Source organism: Pleuronectes platessa, chromosome 12 (assembly GCF_947347685.1).
Source record: "Pleuronectes platessa chromosome 12, fPlePla1.1, whole genome shotgun sequence".
Lineage (NCBI taxonomy): Eukaryota > Metazoa > Chordata > Actinopteri > Pleuronectiformes > Pleuronectidae > Pleuronectes > Pleuronectes platessa.
The window spans coordinates 10,456,326-10,461,750 of NC_070637.1; the positions used below are offsets into that span (position 1 = coordinate 10,456,326).

General features: G+C 39.1%; 1 long non-coding RNA gene across 1 annotated transcript; it reads left to right on the top strand.

Moving 5' to 3' along the window:
- The first annotated feature begins 1,872 nt into the window (after window positions 1–1,872).
- LOC128453896 (uncharacterized) lies at window positions 1,873–4,748 on the top strand. Its single transcript, XR_008341561.1, has 2 exons — window positions 1,873–2,084; window positions 3,514–4,748. It is a non-coding gene; the product is annotated as an uncharacterized LOC128453896 (long non-coding RNA).
- Window positions 4,749–5,425: the final 677 nt, after the last annotated feature.

Consider the following 5,425-nt stretch of genomic DNA (forward strand, 5'->3'; position numbering starts at 1 on the left):
GTAGGTTGCCAGCGTGTTGCAATCAGACATACAGAGACAAACGTTTACATTCACACAGGGTCAAATCAGAGTATCCAATTAACCATATTCTAATTTGCATGTCTTTGGACTGAGGGAGGTGGCCAGAGTAACCGGAGAATAGTCACGCAGACATGCAGAACATGCAAACTCCACACAGAAAGTCCCCAGCCAAACTGGCATTTGAACTGGAAACCTTCTTGCTGTGAGGTATGGACTTTGAGATATAAAAAAAAAAAGTATATATATAAAAGAAAATATATGCAATTCTCTTTGAGTGTGAGTTTGTATGTATGTGTTTCATTATGAGTAATGCACACACACCGGTAAATAAAGGCTAATTCTGTCCTTCAATCGGATGACTAAGCTTATTACGATTATTATTATATCATGTGACAATATTTGTTAGATTCGTTGGAAATCTGCACCACATGACTGTGTTTAGACAAAGGCTCAAATCAGCCTGCTTTGTTATTTTAGCCTCTCATGTGATGCACTCAACACCAAAAGAGCCTCTTTTAGAGTCCCCCCGCCCCCCCCCCCCCCCAGCCCTCCGCAGACCGACACAGAGAGACTGTGTTACCAGAGAAACAAAAGTCTGTGTACAGTGTCGTCACACTCTCAACTCACAGGACGAGTTTTGAAAAAAAGAGAAAGAAAAAGGGGCCGCAAACAAACATCCTTTGTTTTCACCAAAACAAGACGCAATTGTTGTTGCACTCTAGGCTGTGATGTCATCGTCATGGTTCATCCTCTCCGTGACCTCTGGCTCCGTGGTTCTCAAACAGCTTTATCACAACACACAAATGCAAACATGCCTGCATTCATCGAACATCACGAAAAAAGTTCAGTGAGTTCACTCTAAATCTGGTCTTTTTTCCCCCCGTGGGAAGCTGCGCTACATAGACTCTGCTTGCTGGAGCAGCACAGAACTCTATGATCTGTGCTATATTGTCTGAGCAGCATCATTATCTGAGACAGGGGAGGAGACGAGAGACATAAAACTGATTATATTGCAAGAAAATATTGTGACACTTCACAGTTAACTCTTCAAATCACAGCATGCCTGGAGACTGCAGCAGCTCACACAGGGAGCCGTGAACTCCTAACGCAGTCGACCTTTGATGATGTAAGAGATGCAGTACTCATGATAGATGCATCAGGCTTTGGCCTTGGGCTTCTCTGAATGTTCCATTCCCTCGAGGCCTAGCAGGCTAAACGGGCCAAAGCAGACCCCATTAATACACAGTGAGGCAACACTCACCTCAACCACTGCAGTTAATCTTGGCCTTGTAACACATGGACAGGTCTTCATCTCAACGACAAACAAAACAAGCTCTTTACTGTGGGATGATGATGGTAGGGGTCAGATGTTAATTTGCCTGTAGCTCTGCAGTTATTATCCTAATAAGTGGAGTTACACTCCTCCTTCACCTGAGATTAAACATTTAAACGCAGAGTGATCGAATTGGGATTATTCTGCTAAACATTGCCACAGCAAAAGAAGAGGTGGTATATGAAGATTGAAAAAAACACGAATGTTCGTCTGCCTCTTCAATGTGCCTCTTGTTCATTTGATCTGAAAATATGTTTTATGCTTTATTACAATGCTAGTCAGATTGAATTTATCAAGGTCGTTACTTCCTGCAGCAGCAGGCCCGGCCCGAGGCATAAGCGATACAAGCGGGCGCTTGGGGCCTCCTGACCGCCAGGGGGCCCCCTATCGGGAAAAAAAATAATTATAATTAAAAATAATTAAAAATAATTATAATAATAATATTAAATAACTTAAACAAGTGACCTGATTGAATGAAATAAAGAATACATCTATACAAGAAAATTCTGATTTTACGATCAATATATCTGCCAGCGTTCAAGTCATGCATATCAACTGCGTGCTCAATCTGCTGACAGATAATTCGCGGTCATAGACAGACACTGCATAATACTCAAGGTTAAATTGGAAGGGACATATATAAGCATGTCATCTAAAAGGACGTATCTCTCTGGTGCCCAAAAACGGAAAAAGAAAAGGACAGAAGATGAGTAAAAAGAGCAAGATAAAGGTATGATTGCATGATTATTTAAAATATGTTTTGAACTCATTTGAGGGAGGAGCAGCTCAAGCTATCATAGGAGTTAGCTAGCTAGCTAGCGAGTTAATGTCATCTTATATTTGCCATCATATGAGCTATATTCATCAACAGTGTATGTATCTCATTAATATACATTTATCTAGGTGTATATCAGATGTCAACGATATTGGCAGTGTTTAGGATGTTCAATCAAACATGTACTGCTAGTTCTTGCCAGGCTTAATCTAACGTTAGCTCGCTGACTGAGGTGGACATTAGCACTAGTAGCTAGCTACATGAAAACAGTACTGTTTTATAAATGTGACATAGTGATGAGTCTGACAGCGACTAAAGGCCTCAGTATGCTTCTCCGAGTCCGTTTCGGACTGACGGACGGACGGATCGGACGGACCCTTTTTGATTTATAGTTCTACGAGCCTTTTTGTTGTGAAAACAATTCACCGCCAGAACAGTAGATGGCGAGACGGAAGTCGAGCTTAGACAAGCCTACCTCATGAGGTATATAGAAGAAGTCCACGCTGGTTTTATTTACGTCCTCCCGGCTCCTCACACACAGTGAACGATGGCAACTAACAGAAAAAGGATGTTGATGACGCGACAGTTTTTGCTGAATAAAGTGACACCCAGCGGGTCAAAATGCTTTTGTTATCGTGTCTTAGCGCAGCGGTTCCCCGGTCTTGTTTCCAAACTGCGTTGCTAATTCAACAGCTGCAACAGCTTGAAGCTACACGGAGGCAGCTAGCTTCCCCCCAGCTTCCACACACAGTCAGCACGGACAGCCGATACTAACTACTACCAAGTGTTTGCTTCTAACCTGACGGTGTTTGAGAAACAGTGTCATGAGAACCGTGGGATTAAAGTCAGCGGGTTTTTGCGCTGTTCCCACCGCAGTTAGCATGGTGGCTAGCCCGCTAGCCCCGTTATCAAAGTTCGTTATAACCGTATGTGACCGTACACACAAGTGCAGAGTCTTAGTCCGTGAGATATCGGTTTATATTGGAGGAAACAGCCAAAGGTGAACTTAACCTTCTAGGTGTAAGGGATGCAAGCTAGCATTGCTGTGCCTGTGCACGTTAGTAAAAGTGACATCTCAGCCAAAGATGGAGCACAATGTGCGCTCTCTTTGTTGAGAGATGGCCTATTGGTCTTTATGAGAAAACACCATGTTGAAGTGAGGAGACGTCTGTGATAAAAATATACTTATATTGTATTAATATTATATTTAGGATGTTAAGTGTTCACCACACTGCAATTAGGCTGTGCCTTATTTTGCCTCACTAGAATAGGAATGGTTAGGTGTGGAATTGTTTGTTGATGAGTGTAAGTAATGATGGCAAAATAAACTCATTTTTCATAAACTCACTATCAACTATGCACTTTTGCAATGTTATTTTTTCAGGAACACTGTTGAAGTATTTTGGAGCACAACCAACTGTACCTGCCCCCGATGTGTCATCAAGTGTAAGTGCCTCCACAGCTGATGATACAGCAGGTGAGGTTTTTCTTGATGGCAAATGGCTACATAGTCTTTTAATATGACATGACACATTTAAAAAAAAATAATTACATTTTTTTTATTTGTTGATTTATTTATTTTATCTTTGCAGGTTCACCCCCAGCAGACTTACAGTCACCTGAAAGTGAGGAAGAACTTTTACCCATTGAGGAACAGTTACCAGCATTGACAGTCACTGATACACCGACTTCAACCTCTGCCGGCATAACAGGTCAGTTAATCTAACAGTTTTTGTTTTGTGTTGCCTTACTTAACTGTGAAATATCTTGTGTTATGTTATGATTCTATTTTTGTATCTTTGTATTAGTATTAATAGCAAAGTTGGCCAAGCAATATCATATAATGATGTCATCAATGACTTTGCCTCCCGAAAAGCTAGGAAGGAAAGATTTTGAGGACAGTTACATTGTATTGAGACAGTTGGGAATATTTTCACAATAATTGATTGTTGAACCCTTGCTGTCATGTTACTGACTTATCAGTTTTGTTATTATCGTTTATTTGAATGTTTTGAAACAGTTTGATTTTAGAAGTTCCAAATAGTTAGTTTAAAAGGTTAATTGAATACTGAGTCACTTTCATTATTTAATCTATGTATCTATGTAACGTTCTATTTTTTATTATATTCATGCTTGTCTATTTTGGTTTTATTTTGTAATTGGAAATTGCTAACTTAATACGCATTTGCACAGTTGCAAATTATTTATTTAATATGTTTGTGATCGTTTGTTTGGAATACAGAGGCACTATCATTATTTTTTTTTTTTTTTTTTAATGTTATTTTTGATAATACTAATGTTTGTGTATTTTGATTTCAGTTTAAGATTGCACATTTACAAATCTGTTGAAAGATCTGTTTATTAAACTGATACTTTAAAAAAAAATACAAATGCTGTTGTATTTAATTATTTTACAATTTAACTTCAGTAAACCACACTTGATGCTTTACTTTGAATATGAAAGTTTAAAATAAATCTGTGATCTAAGTGCCCTCTAAGGTTAAAAGGTGACTGTTTTGGTGTAAATAACGACTATAATAATACAGGGGTCTATCAAGGGACAAAAGTCTAGAATATTTTTGGCATGAGAGCAACTGAATGAGCCTTCCAGGCCCAAGAGGTCAAGGGGCACTGAAGGCCAAGTCACCATCTCAATAAGTCAAAAAGCAAAATGCTATGAATATGCTTAAATTTAGGTATTTCCCTTCTCCAGCTGGCCATATAAAAAATACAGGAATCACATCTACGTAATTCAGTATTAATACAATTGATAATGTCAATTAATTCATTGTCAAATCATTGTAGTGTGACATTTTTGTCAATAATCGTCGAGCGCAAATGACTCCGCTAGGTGGGAGGGGGGGCCCCAATATCAAATTCTGCTTAGGGCCCCCGAAAGGCTTGGGCCGGCCCTGTGCAGCAGTAAGACTTTACAACCAGATATGCTCCAAGTAAAACTACATGCACCACCACTATGGTGACTTAACACTTCTCAACTGTGCAATATTCACTGTATTATACTCATTTGTAAAAAAAAGTCAGTGCAATAGAAACCGTTATGTGCAATCCATTTCCTGTACATATTCTGACACATAATATATTTCTTTACATTAAATATACAGGTTTAATCACATTTAAATTGTTTCAATATATTGTTGTGTATTTCTATTTCTTTATATTCCCTCACCCAAGAACTGTTTGCTACCTATGCGATGTATTGTCTGTTGCTGTAACATTGGAAATTTCCCCTTTGCGGGACTAATGAAGGACTTCATATCTTATCTTATTTACAACAC